Below are 12472 nucleotides of genomic sequence, written 5' to 3'. Positions count from 1 at the left end.
GTCGTTGTCGTCCATGATCCTGAGTTTTCTTTTCTTGCGAGCGATGTGCTCGTCGATTTCGTTCAGTTTACCAAAGTTTTTCACGAGTTCTCCGCTTCATTTTTCAAGGCTTCGTCTAGACCCCGAAGTTCCCTAAGAGGAAATTCGAAACCAGGCAATGGTTTGTTCGAGTCCGTAAACAATATTTTTTCAATTTTGTTCCATGCTTCTTTGGTTCTAGGCAATTTCTCTTGGATCGGCAGCGGCGGCATCACCGGGTTCGGTCCTGACGTTTTTCAGTTCTCAGACGACCTTTGGTGGACATTGTTTTCGTCGTGCACCCCTGTAATGTCAAAGGTTTAGTTCGTCACGGATCAGTTGACTACCACCAAGGCGACTTGCTAGCGTCGACAGGGCAAGCGGTTTTCTCGTGTGTTTGTTCATGAGATCGACCTCTGGATAAGCTTTCAATCACAGCCTCCCTCCATTGTCGATTTTGAACTTTAGATAGTCACGACCCAATGGTTGGATGTAATTTTAATCACGCTTTAAAGCATGGTTATACTTGTCCACAGCCTGCTTTAAAAGTTCGTTGCCCATGGTGTTCCCACGAACGAGGTGTCCATGGTTGGTGCTGCATCATCGTCGTCGTTCAGCTGGTGTACGTCGAAATCGTCCATGGGAATATCATCTGCCATTTTTATATTAAACTTATAATATACATAGTTTCAATATACACAATGTTGCAATACGGACGAAAGCTAGATCCTTCCCGAAAATCGAAAGATTTGCTCGCTGTCAAAGCCGTGTGTCAGTCGGTGACCATCACCAACAATCCGAGCACGATCAATCAAAACCAAACGCTGCTGGTTCGATTCCCCAACTTAGGCTCGAAAGACGTCATCGTCCCCGCCACGACTCAACTGGCTTTTCACATCACGTTGGAGTCCGCGAACGACAAACCCACGATCGTGAACAACCAGGGTCATGCCATCGTCAAGAAAACCACCATCAAATAAGCGGGAACAAGGTGCTGACCATCGACGACAGTGGCGTGTTTTACTGTTACATGGACCTCTGGAAAACCTCGGAAGAACGCGATGACATGGCGTATCAAGGACTTAGTCGGAATAACGACGTATCAAACGAAATCCGTGTGCGGTACGGTTTCACGCAAGACAATCTCGGCAGGAGAAAAAGCTGTCGCCTAGGCGTACGGGAATCGGTTTTACATACCGTTCGACTTTGAGTTGCTCGAGGGGCACATGGCAAGGTTATCTTCATGGCGCACGGCACCGAGGCCAGCTTCATCATCGACAACATTCTCACTGGAGTTTGACATGGTCACAAACACGAATCTGGCACGGCAGATTCCCACCTAGTAGTCATATAAGCTGTCCATCCTGTACGACCGCGTGTTGTGGCACCAGACGATCGTCAAGAACAAGAGCGACACGTTGTGGAACATCAACCTGAATGTGCTGGCTCGATCAATGAGAGGCATCTTGATCATTCCTGTGGCGGAATACAAGCCGTTTCGAAGAGACAGCAAACTTGGAATCCAGAGATTACGAAAGTTGAAGTGAACGTCGAGGGTGTGCCCAACCAACTGTTCAGCCAAGGCATGCGAGCTTACCAGCAATGGGACGACATAAGAAAACTACCGGCCATAAAGTGACACTCGCCTGAAGTCAACGACGTCATCAAAGACCTCGGTTTCACCTACGTGACCCTCAGTAGGTACCTGGATAAACATTACACGCTGTGGCTGGACATGCGATCCACGGACGACGACAGACTACATGGCAGCAGACGTGTTATCGACAACGGCAGCAAGGGGATCACCATCCAAATTACCAAGAAAGCTCAAAATCCGGCTGGCAAGTTAAAATTATATTTGTACGTGATTATGGATGTGCAACTCAATATAGACAATGGAAGAATCGTGCAAGCCATTTGTTGATTTACCTCGTAATCCCCACAAGATGTACACGAAGAGACCGTGGGTGATGATGGACCCGGACATGCACAAAATTGCAGGACTGGTTGCACGCTTACCACTACAAACTGAAAGGAGAATTGACGCTGTTCATCCTGGACGACTGCAGTGCCAACAGGAGATGGTTAAAAAAACGAGACACGCTGTCGTAGCTGGCCTTCTCGGGCCAACACATGAAGCACAGCGTTTGGGTTTTGATGCAGAAACTCAACTCGGTGCTGAAAGATTTAATGGAACAGACGCGATTGGTCACCCTGTTTCACTGCAAGGACAGGGATTCGTTCCAGAACTGCTTGCGAGAAAACGACATGATCCCGACCAGACGAGAACGAAAACGAGTGAAGAAACAGCTCGCCAAAACGAAACACGCCAAACTTTTGTTAAAAACCGACCAACCCGTGGTGTATAAAGTCTGCTAGCTTTTAAGCAAAATTATAAGAAAATTCTAGCAAAATTCTAGCATAACTCAAGCAAAAACTGAAACTATCTTTTCTATCGATGACTTTCATCTCGCTGTGTTTCACGTGCATCACATTTTATTTTATTAGGCTTAAAAATCATTTGTTACCTCAGATGGAGTGCGACGAACTGCTCAAACAAATGTTGGATGACAATGATAATAATAATAAAAACGACAAGTGAGGGAGACTGGTGACGCTTGCGGTCAGTGGCAAAGCCAAACAATACTTGGGTGGTGGGGGCGACCACCACACTCCCTATAAAATTATCAAAATGCCAGCCGAAGAAATCGACAAGCTGTATGCGAGATATGAAGCCAGACTCGGCGCTGAAATGACAAAAACCATAGGGTCTGTCATAACGCAAGTCTACGCCAGCGTAGCGTCGTACTTCCTTCCAATTCCGCTGGAAAGTCGACTGGGAAGATCTCGAGAAAGATCCGTTCATCGACCATGCTTTGAGCGCCGTCGGTTGCGTGCTGTACCACAGATGCGGCATGTTTTTAGCTCCGATGACCGCGGCGATCATCACGGCAAAGCATTGTCAATTTAAAGGAAAAAAATTAACAATGATATTAATATACAACATGGATGATGTCGGGATTAAGTGTGGTCGTCGTCGTTGTGCTGCTATATAATTATAACAAGCAGCCACCACCACCACCACAACAGCAGTAGAGGACGCAATCACAATTAAAAATAAATCTGCATGTTATGTTATAAAAATTAATAATATATATATGTTTTATATATACACACACGATGTCGTCTGAAGGAAAATGATTCGTCAACGATGCATATCACGCCGCCGTAGTTGCCGGACTAACCGTAGGTTACGCTCACTTAACAAAAATGGTTCTTAAACAGCCTAAGATCAAACTCTATTTCAATGTGCAGGACATGGGCATGCTCGTCATGGACTTAGGGTTGGCGATGGCCACCAAAGAAATTCTCGTGAAACAAGGAATTATACCGGAAATTATTTTGAAGTAAGATTATAATATTTTAAAAAATGAAAAGAAATGGCTACGATCGCCATGATGGTCGGTGGTGCATTAGTCAATGCTCTCGCAATTTCAGGCATCAATTATCTCTTCTCCAAATTACGAATGTCAAACGCAGCCAAAATGGAAGCGGAACGTGAGCGTCGTGATTTGGCCTTGGAGAAACTGCATGCCGCACAAGCCGACTTCACCGACTTCACCAAAAAACGCGTGCAGAGAATACAGTTCATCAACAAAAAAACAACTCTTGCGTGAAAACCATGCCGTTCAAAGGTTCAAGAATGTCGACGACGCCATACGAGAATACTACCTGCTCACTGGCAAACGACTCTAGCCTCTCGGCAATGAACCCACCCTCTCACAGTTTTACACGCCTTCCATGGAACAGAAAGACCAGGAACTGATTTTCATGGTGCTGGGTCTAGCGGCGACCTTGTTGATCGCCAAACAATTAGACTAAAATATATATATGTGTGTATACATATATATATATATAAAGATGGGAAGACGCGCACCATATAACTGCAAGTATGTGCTGCTCGGAAAAACAGAAACCTGCGGCAAGAAATGCACCACAGAATATTGCGGCATACACATGATGTCCATACGAAATGGTTTTTGTGAATTACAAGTGTGAAGTGTGCGGCGTTTGCGTTAAATGCCATTATCGACGTTGCAAAGCCCACGGAGTGGACGTGGTAAGAGGCCATCTCATCTACTTGACGCAAAGAGACTATCTCAACGAACACAACCGACTGCTATGAAAATCGCTTTTTTTAAATTTAAAAGTCGGTTGAAAGTTTAACTATCCAACGTATTGCTAACATTTAACAGCGAGACATACTTTGCACATCAACAAACTACTAGAGATTTTGACTTCACAGCCAAACATAGCGATGAAAATCCTATTAAAGATTTGACTTCACACCTGACTATAGCAAACAACCTATTAGAGATTTGATTTTGCACCTGAATATAATTATATTTTCATTTAGAAAAGGTTTTTCACACATTGATATAGCAATGATGATTACCGTTCGAGAACTGAAAAGGATTGCCAAAAAACGCGGAGTGATCGGTTACTCCCGTTCAAGGAAACCTCTGCTGCTGTGATTGCTTGGCATGAAAGACAAACCTCCTCAACCCAGAGTGAAACAGCTCAAACTCCGAGCGAAGGAGCGTGGGCTCAGAGGTTATTCGCGCATGAGGAAAGCCGAGCTCCTCGAACTGCTGGAGGAACACAAACCAGTCGAACTACGGTTTGTGCTGACAAACCATGCCGTAGGTAAGTATCTGAGAGGCTGTAGGATGGACGTCGACAAAAACATGGACGTTGACAACATCAAACCGCTGGAACTGAACGATCTGGGAAGCTTCAAATTTCAACTCACGGTGAACATGTCGCTGGACAAACAGCAGACGGACGGCACCACCGAGCACGTCCAGCCTTACTTCTGAGGCAAGCAAGAAGTCGCGACTCAACCCGAGTCTGTTGACAAGTCCACCAACACCTTGTTTGCAAAATACTAGAATCCCTGGAAAGCTACATGCACATGGGTTAGGGGCTGGGTCATGGACACTATTGACAAGGTCTATGTGGACATAGCGAACTACGTACCATTCAAAGGAGGGTCGTACCTAGACTTGCCACCGTACTACAAGAAAAAGCAAGCCATGGTCAACGTCATAAACAAAGGCGACGATTGCATGAGGGTTGCGATCAGATCCGCAAAGTTTCCGGTCAAAGCACATTCAGACAGACTTTTGAGCTATCCCGAAGACGATGCGATCTACTGGGATGGCATAGACGAACCCACCCCCATCTCCCAGGTCACCAAAATCGAGAAACAGAACCACGACACGGCCATCAATATCTTCGGACACGAAGGGAATAAAACGATCGTGCACGGAATCAACTCCCCTAACACAGAAACGTTTTGAAAACGTTTCCGTATGGTTTTAAAACGTTCAAAAAAAACGTTTTAAAACCTAATTTTGTGGAGTTTTTTTACGTTTTAAAAACGTTTTGACGAAACGTTGGCGAGAAACATTAGAAACCTTCTAAAAACGTTTTGAAAACGTTTTTCCATGGGCTTTCTAAAACGTTTCAGAAACGTTTGGGTTGAACCTTTTTGCGATTGTAGAGATATCAGAAACGATATCATCTTCTGATATCGTTGCAAGGCTAGTTTACCAACACCAAGTGTTTTGAATCCCGTTCAAATAAAATACATACACGTAAGTAAATTTGTTAATCGTGTCATCCGTTATTATTAGTGAAAATGAAAACAAACCAATAATATGTTTTAAAGAATACTTCATTTCATCAATACATATGGAAGATAATCAGTCACCTTTGCCATCGGGCTTTTCTTGCGTCTGTGTTGGCTTCTGAAATAAACACAAAGAAATTCTATAAATATTCACTGTCACTTCACTCTTGATGATGCTAAATTACTGCTACATAATGTTTCTGTGTCGTAAAGCTATGTTGAAGAGTACAAATTCCCACCAGTATTTTTCGAAAACTTACAAAATAAATACAGATAAATCAACCTCAGTAGACCATTAATCATATACAATAGGAATTTATTACCAACAAAATTAATACAATTTGTCAAATTGTGCAAGTGATTTCATCTGATTATATTGTATGATACTTTCCCAAAATACGGGCATCATTTACAAAAGGAACTTGTTACTCACAATAGTTTTACGGAACTGAATATTGTGTATTTCTTACATTTGGCCCAAGTTATAAATGATAAGTTGCATTTTAATGGCAGGATGAACTTTTATTTAAAAATATTTCTTCATGACACATCTTCATCTCTTGTATAAAAGTCGCATACTACATTTACTTATGAGGGGGCTGACATTTGTTGTGAGGAATCATGGTCGGGTTGTTAGGGAAGTGACGTATTGTTTGCTATAAAATAACGAGCTGGAGTCACCGACTCGAATGTAATATTATCCCCCGATTTCCTGTACATCGCTGATAAGCAAGAGTGTCTACGTGACCAAATCTGTGTCGGCAGATTGGATACGGGACAGAAGAAACAGAGAAAATTCCTATATTTGAACACATATCTACACTTTGGTCATTTAATAAATGGTAATATTATAGTTACGTTAATAGTCGACGTTTCTTTGTAATTTAATTGATAACACCGTGCACTCTACATTGCATTATTTGCAAACACAGATACACTGTGACATAGTTTGGATATGAATGTGCATTTATTAATTTACCACTCTGCAAACATATATAAACAGGCTATCTCATTTTGCTTGTACTATTGATTTTGATCTTGTGAACATTGATGCTCATGTAGTAAACACTCATTCTAACACTACGTCACAAAGATTGTATGCCACAAGTAATATCTATCACACATATATTGAGAAAACATCATAGGAATACGTACAGTTACAAACAAAGGATGAACGTTCACAAGGCAAGATATAGAATTTGACTGAAGAACAATAATGTGAATATACATACCTCCTTTTAGAAAACTGTCGTCTTGTCACTAGAGTAAAATGTACCGTCTTCTACATCCAGCAATGTGATGGAACTTCCCGCCTGCTATGTACAGAGTCCGATTTTGAATGCCCGGGTTCCTGCTCTGACCTGATAAAGTATCTGGGAACATTCCTGTAAGCTGACACCATACAAAAGATAGCAAGTTGTCCACGCAGAAAAGGCTGAACTTAAACGCACGGCAGTAAACGGGGATAATATTTACAATACAATGTTGGATCTGTAGTAAACAGTACGGTACAGAAATAAATGATAGTAATGAAACACATGACATACTATTCCACTTGACAAAATGTTCACAACAGTTTTCAAGTTTTCTCACAAATATTTTTGTACAGGTGTAATTTCATGACCATTATTTTCAAGTTAATGTACATTCCTGTAGTGAACGGAGACATTCTTATCAGGAAAATGTAACCTCAAAATGTTCCACTAACGATCTTATAACGTTGTGATTTGGTTTCAATCAAACTTTAGGAAAACCTTCGCCAATGTTTCAATAACGTTTCTAAAACGTTGGTGTGTAGAAGTTTGGATTTTGTTTCTTGATAACGTTTTAATAACGTTACTCGAAACGTTTTCACAACGTTTCAAAATAACGTTCAAAAAACGTTTCAAAAACATTATCAAAACGTTTTCATGAAACATTTCCATGAGAAACCACTAGAAAACGTTTTAGAAACGTTTTGTCCTCTCCTTGACCAATTTTACAGCAACATGACCGATTCCAATATCTCTCTAGACGATTATGCGCAGGCGATTAACGTGTGGGACAAACTGAGCTGCTGCTTGCCGAGATATTCAGAAAAACGTGCTAGGAACAGCATGGCCTGGCCCCCGCGTGGTATTTCTCATCACCCTGTCTCTCTTGGGATGCCTTGTTTAAAATGACCGGCGTCGAGTTGAAACCACTGACGGATTACGACATGCACCTGTTCGTGGAAATACGTTGTTCACTATAGCCATCTGCAGCTGTACTTGTCGCTGGGAATAAAACTCACGAAAATACTCAAGGTGCTCCAGTTCGATCAAAGTCCATGGATGGAATCTTTCATTCGGTTGAACACGAATCTGCGAAAACAAGCCACGAGCGACAAAGGTGTGAAAAAACACGTTTTAAAAAAACACATCAAGCACGCCCTGTTCAAGCATAACACGTTCAAACACCAAATGAACATGCTGAGAAGCGACGGACACAGGATATATGGACAGAGAATCAGCAAGACCTCGCTGTCTCCCATGAACCCGAAACGATGGATAGCCATCGACAGAGTCACCACTTACATGTACGGGTACAAACGCGTATCAAATAATTGAACGCTTACCCACACATGCGTACATATATCATGGAGAAAATTTATTACAGCCCACAAGGGTACTGGAAAGGCGTGGACACCATCCCGAAACTCACCAAAGCCGCACTAGTCTCGGAAGAGAAAGCCAAAGCTTCGCTTACAAAACAAGCCATCTGGCAAGTCTACTTGCCGGCACCACGATACATCCCAAGAAGAAAATTCCACATTTCAACGCTGAATCAAGTCCACCAAGCCGACCTCCTGTTTCTCCCTCACGACAGGGTGAGGCGCAAAACCTACAAGTATGCCCTGACCGTCGAGACGTCGCAAGTCGCTACAAGGAAGCCGAACTGTTGACAATGAAAGATTCGAACAAAGTCGTCAAAGCCTTTGAACGCATATACAAATGCAGTCACTTGACATGGCCTACCATAGTGAAAGTCGATCCCGGACGCGAGTTCATGGGAGCCGTGTCGCAGCTGCTGGCCAAGCACAAAGTCCAGGTGAGACGAGGTATAGCGGGAACTCACCGTAGCCAAGCCATTCAAACAGAAACAGATGTCATCAACAACGAAGTCACCAGACTCGTGGACAAGAGACCCGTTGAAGACATCAAAATGAAATCTGTCGAATCATCATCGGCAGCAGCACGTCGCGATAAAACAGAAAAAAGCATTACCGGACCGCGACAGTGTTACGTACTTGTACCAGCCAGGAGAATACGAGGGAGACAGCAGAAAACGCGCCACCGATCCGATATGGTCCATGAAAACATACAACGTAGACCTTGTCGACATCAAAAACGGTCAACCGAACTTGTACTACTCGAAAGACGGACCGCCGAGAGCATTCGTCAGAGAGGAGTTGATGATCGTACCTCACAACACAGTCCCTTACACATCACCCACCGTGTGATGATAGTTTCTCGTCATGATTTTTTTATCAGTCTTGCATGCCTATTTTTCTGCTTAATGTAGCCAGCCATCCAGCCACCCGTACACCAAGCCGAGAGAGACACATGCACTGCGACTCGACCCCATGCTCATGTAAAAGTCAAATATTTCAGAAACTATTCAACCGATTTCCATCACATTTTGCATGCACCTCAATAGTAGTATACACAATGGGGCTACGGGATTAGGGACTTCCCAAGGGCTCAATTGTTAAAAAATTGAGCCCTTGGGAGGGACCTGGTCTCCTAGCCCCATTGTGTAAATGAGGCACATCTTCCACTGGCCCACAGTTTCTTTTTCAGTGTTTTTATAAAGCCGAAAGTCATCTATGCTGGCATTTTTCTTAAGCAGTAGGCTAATGTGGCGGGTGATCTGGCCTTGGTAGGGAATGCTTATTCTTATCGGGGAATTGGGGTTTGGGTTGGCGTCCTTCTTGCTTTTGGAGGGTCGATGCTGTGGTTCTGTCTGCAAGATATTTGGGATATCTGTTGTGGTTTATGAATGTGTTTCTTAGATGGTCTATTTCAGCTTGGAGATGGTTGGGGTTGCAGATTAATTTGGCTCGTTTGGTCAGGGTTGATACAATGACGCATTTGATCTGGGGCTGTGAGTGAGTTTTCTGAAGATGGAGAAGGTGATATTGTTGGCAGAGTTCTGCAAAGACACATCTTGGAACGGCAGTTTCTCTTGGTCTTCTATCTCTATCGTGAACTGGATGCGCAGGTACTGCTTGTTGAGATGGTGGAGGAGGATGGCAGATTCGTGGTCAAGATGTAGGATGGTAAGGTGTCATCCACATTTCTGTACCAACAGAATGGTTGGAAAGGGGATGCTGCCAGGGCTGTCGAAGCTGGTCATAAAGATCTCGGTGATTGGCAGTGACAGATGTGAACCCATGGGGAGCCCATGGATTTGGTGATAGATGTTGTCTTGCCAGGTGAAGTAGGAGGTCTTAAAACAGCTAGAAACTAATTTGACAATGCTATCTACTGTGAGTCTAGTGGCCACGGTACTGATACAAGAGTCTAGTTTGGGAGTATCAAATCCTGGATGCTAGTAACTAAATAAAATTTAATAGCAGCAAGACCGAATCTATTCTCCTGGGTCCAGTGCAACGGAGGAATCTGTGTGCTATTGATTCCTTCGAGTTCGACAACTCACATATTCCTTTCGCAGATCAAGTCAGGGATCTTGGTGTAATCCTAGACTCAGATTTGTCACTTGACAATCATGTCTCTTATGTTGTTTAGACCTGCTTCATCTCACTCCGGAACATTGGCAATATCCGTCAATACCTGACAACTGAAACACCAAGAATTCTTGTTCTAGCCCTTGTCATGAGCAAACTTGACAACTGCAACTGTCTGTTGGTTTGTGCAACCAAGTCTCAGATACAAAAGCTACAAAATGTACAGAATGACAAGATCCAGCAAGATAACAATCTGCTTGTTGTCCTTAAAACAAGAACAGTGCAGTATGGACACACAGCCTTTGCCCATGCAGCACCAGTGGCCTGGAACAAACTTGCACAGAATCTTAGGGACTGTAGTGACTTTGTCACATTCAAATCCCAGTTAAAAACACATTATGTGTTATGATGATGATGATGATGATGATGATGATGTTGATGAAACGCTTAACAGAATTAACGCCTTGGTCTTTCAAGTCGGCAACAAATTCTTCTTCTGTCATGTCTGATAAAACAAAGGACTGACTGACTGACTGAGTAAAATTCTTTCAGTAAAGAAAATACCTCTTCATCAGACAAAGAAGAAAGAGGGACCAAAGCCCAAAGACCCAAAGGCCACGTTGGAGCGTCAGCATAAGAACAATGAAATACGTGACTCTACATTTACCTAATTCAATTCCATCAATTGTCAATCTCTCTATGCACGTGCAACTGTCAAAATTCACAAAAAACCCTGTCGAAACCAGAATACCTATATGGTCTCGTGGCTCTGTATTCTATAATACATCTAACTTCCTCTCCAAATTGGTAAAGAAGGTAAATCCTCCATCAGTGACTCTGCCTCGTTTGTGAAGACACTCTTGGACTCTCACGTAACTGGCACAATGGTTAGCAACTTACTGATTTACAAGAAATAGATCTGGGAGGCGGAGTTGACGTTTTAGCGGAAGCGACTGTGGCATAAGATGGGCCAGAAGTTTCTTGATCAAGTACAAATTTCTTTGCCTCTGAAAAGGTTATATTTCGGTCATGTTTGACCCGTGAAATTCTATTTTGAAGTTTCCATGTTGGGCATTCTTTGGAATATGAAGGATGACTTCCAGAACAGTTTACACAGGCTGGTGGTTTATCACAAAGGTTGCTGTCTTCACACTTCCACCACATCGGTGGCAGGCAGCTGGGTTATGGCATGATTTAGAGCCATGGCCATACTTTTGGCAATTGTAACACCTCAGAGGATTAGGAATGTAGGCATCTACCCTGAGTCGACAATAACCAGACTTGAGTGAGTCTGGTCGTGATGGAAGACAGAAAGTAAACAAACAAGTGTTGCTCTTTAGAATTTCATTTTCTCTTTTAAAAGTGAAACGTTTCACAGCAGTGACTCCTTGGGAGTGAAGTTCTGAAACGATGCCTGCTTCAGTCATGTCGGTAAGGCAACGCCCAACATCACGGACGATGCCTTTACTGTTGTTGAGCGTCCTGTGAGGTGTAACCTTGACAGGAACGTTAGCAAGAGATTTAGTTGACAGCAGAATTTGAGACTTTAGCTAGTTTTATAGTGCTAGCCCACTGAGATACCATGCCGCAGTGAAGCATGAATACCCCACTCAGACACATTGTACTGACTCCGAGCCGACCAGTCCTTGTACCCATTAATGCCGAACGCCAACAAGTACCATATTTTAACGTCTTTTGGTATGACGCGGTCGGGGATCGAACCCGCAACCTTCCGCTCTACGGGCGGACGCTCTAACCACTACACCTTGGAGGCGGTCTCACAGCATTCGGACATGTCTTTCGAGGCAATAGCTGTTTGTTCCTTGTCAGGAAAGAAGCATCTGTACACCTGTGCATCATCTGCATAGTGATGACGATTCACACGGTGCTCATCAATTACGCTTCCGAGCTCTGTTATCTACAATGTGAAGAGGACCGATCCCTGTGGGACACCATACTTGATGCTGGCTGAGTCAGAGTAATGACCATCAATGATGACGGTCTGAACACGACCCGACAGATACGACTGGAACCAAGTGAGAGCTGTACCA

At 43.3% G+C, this 12472-nt stretch overlaps 1 long non-coding RNA gene across 1 annotated transcript; it reads right to left on the bottom strand.

Moving 5' to 3' along the window:
- Positions 1–5742: 5742 nt before the first annotated feature.
- LOC124262763 lies at positions 5743–7642 on the bottom strand. Its single transcript, XR_006894686.1, has 2 exons — positions 6946–7642; positions 5743–5831 (listed from the first exon to the last, which is right to left on the bottom strand). It is a non-coding gene; the product is annotated as an uncharacterized LOC124262763 (long non-coding RNA).
- Positions 7643–12472: the final 4830 nt, after the last annotated feature.

This window comes from Haliotis rubra, unplaced genomic scaffold, assembly GCF_003918875.1.
Source record: "Haliotis rubra isolate DU_JTF1 unplaced genomic scaffold, ASM391887v1 Scf853, whole genome shotgun sequence".
NCBI lineage: Eukaryota > Metazoa > Mollusca > Gastropoda > Lepetellida > Haliotidae > Haliotis > Haliotis rubra.
The sequence above is the reverse complement of the archived record's forward strand: the minus strand, read 5'-3'. Positions and strand labels throughout refer to the sequence as shown.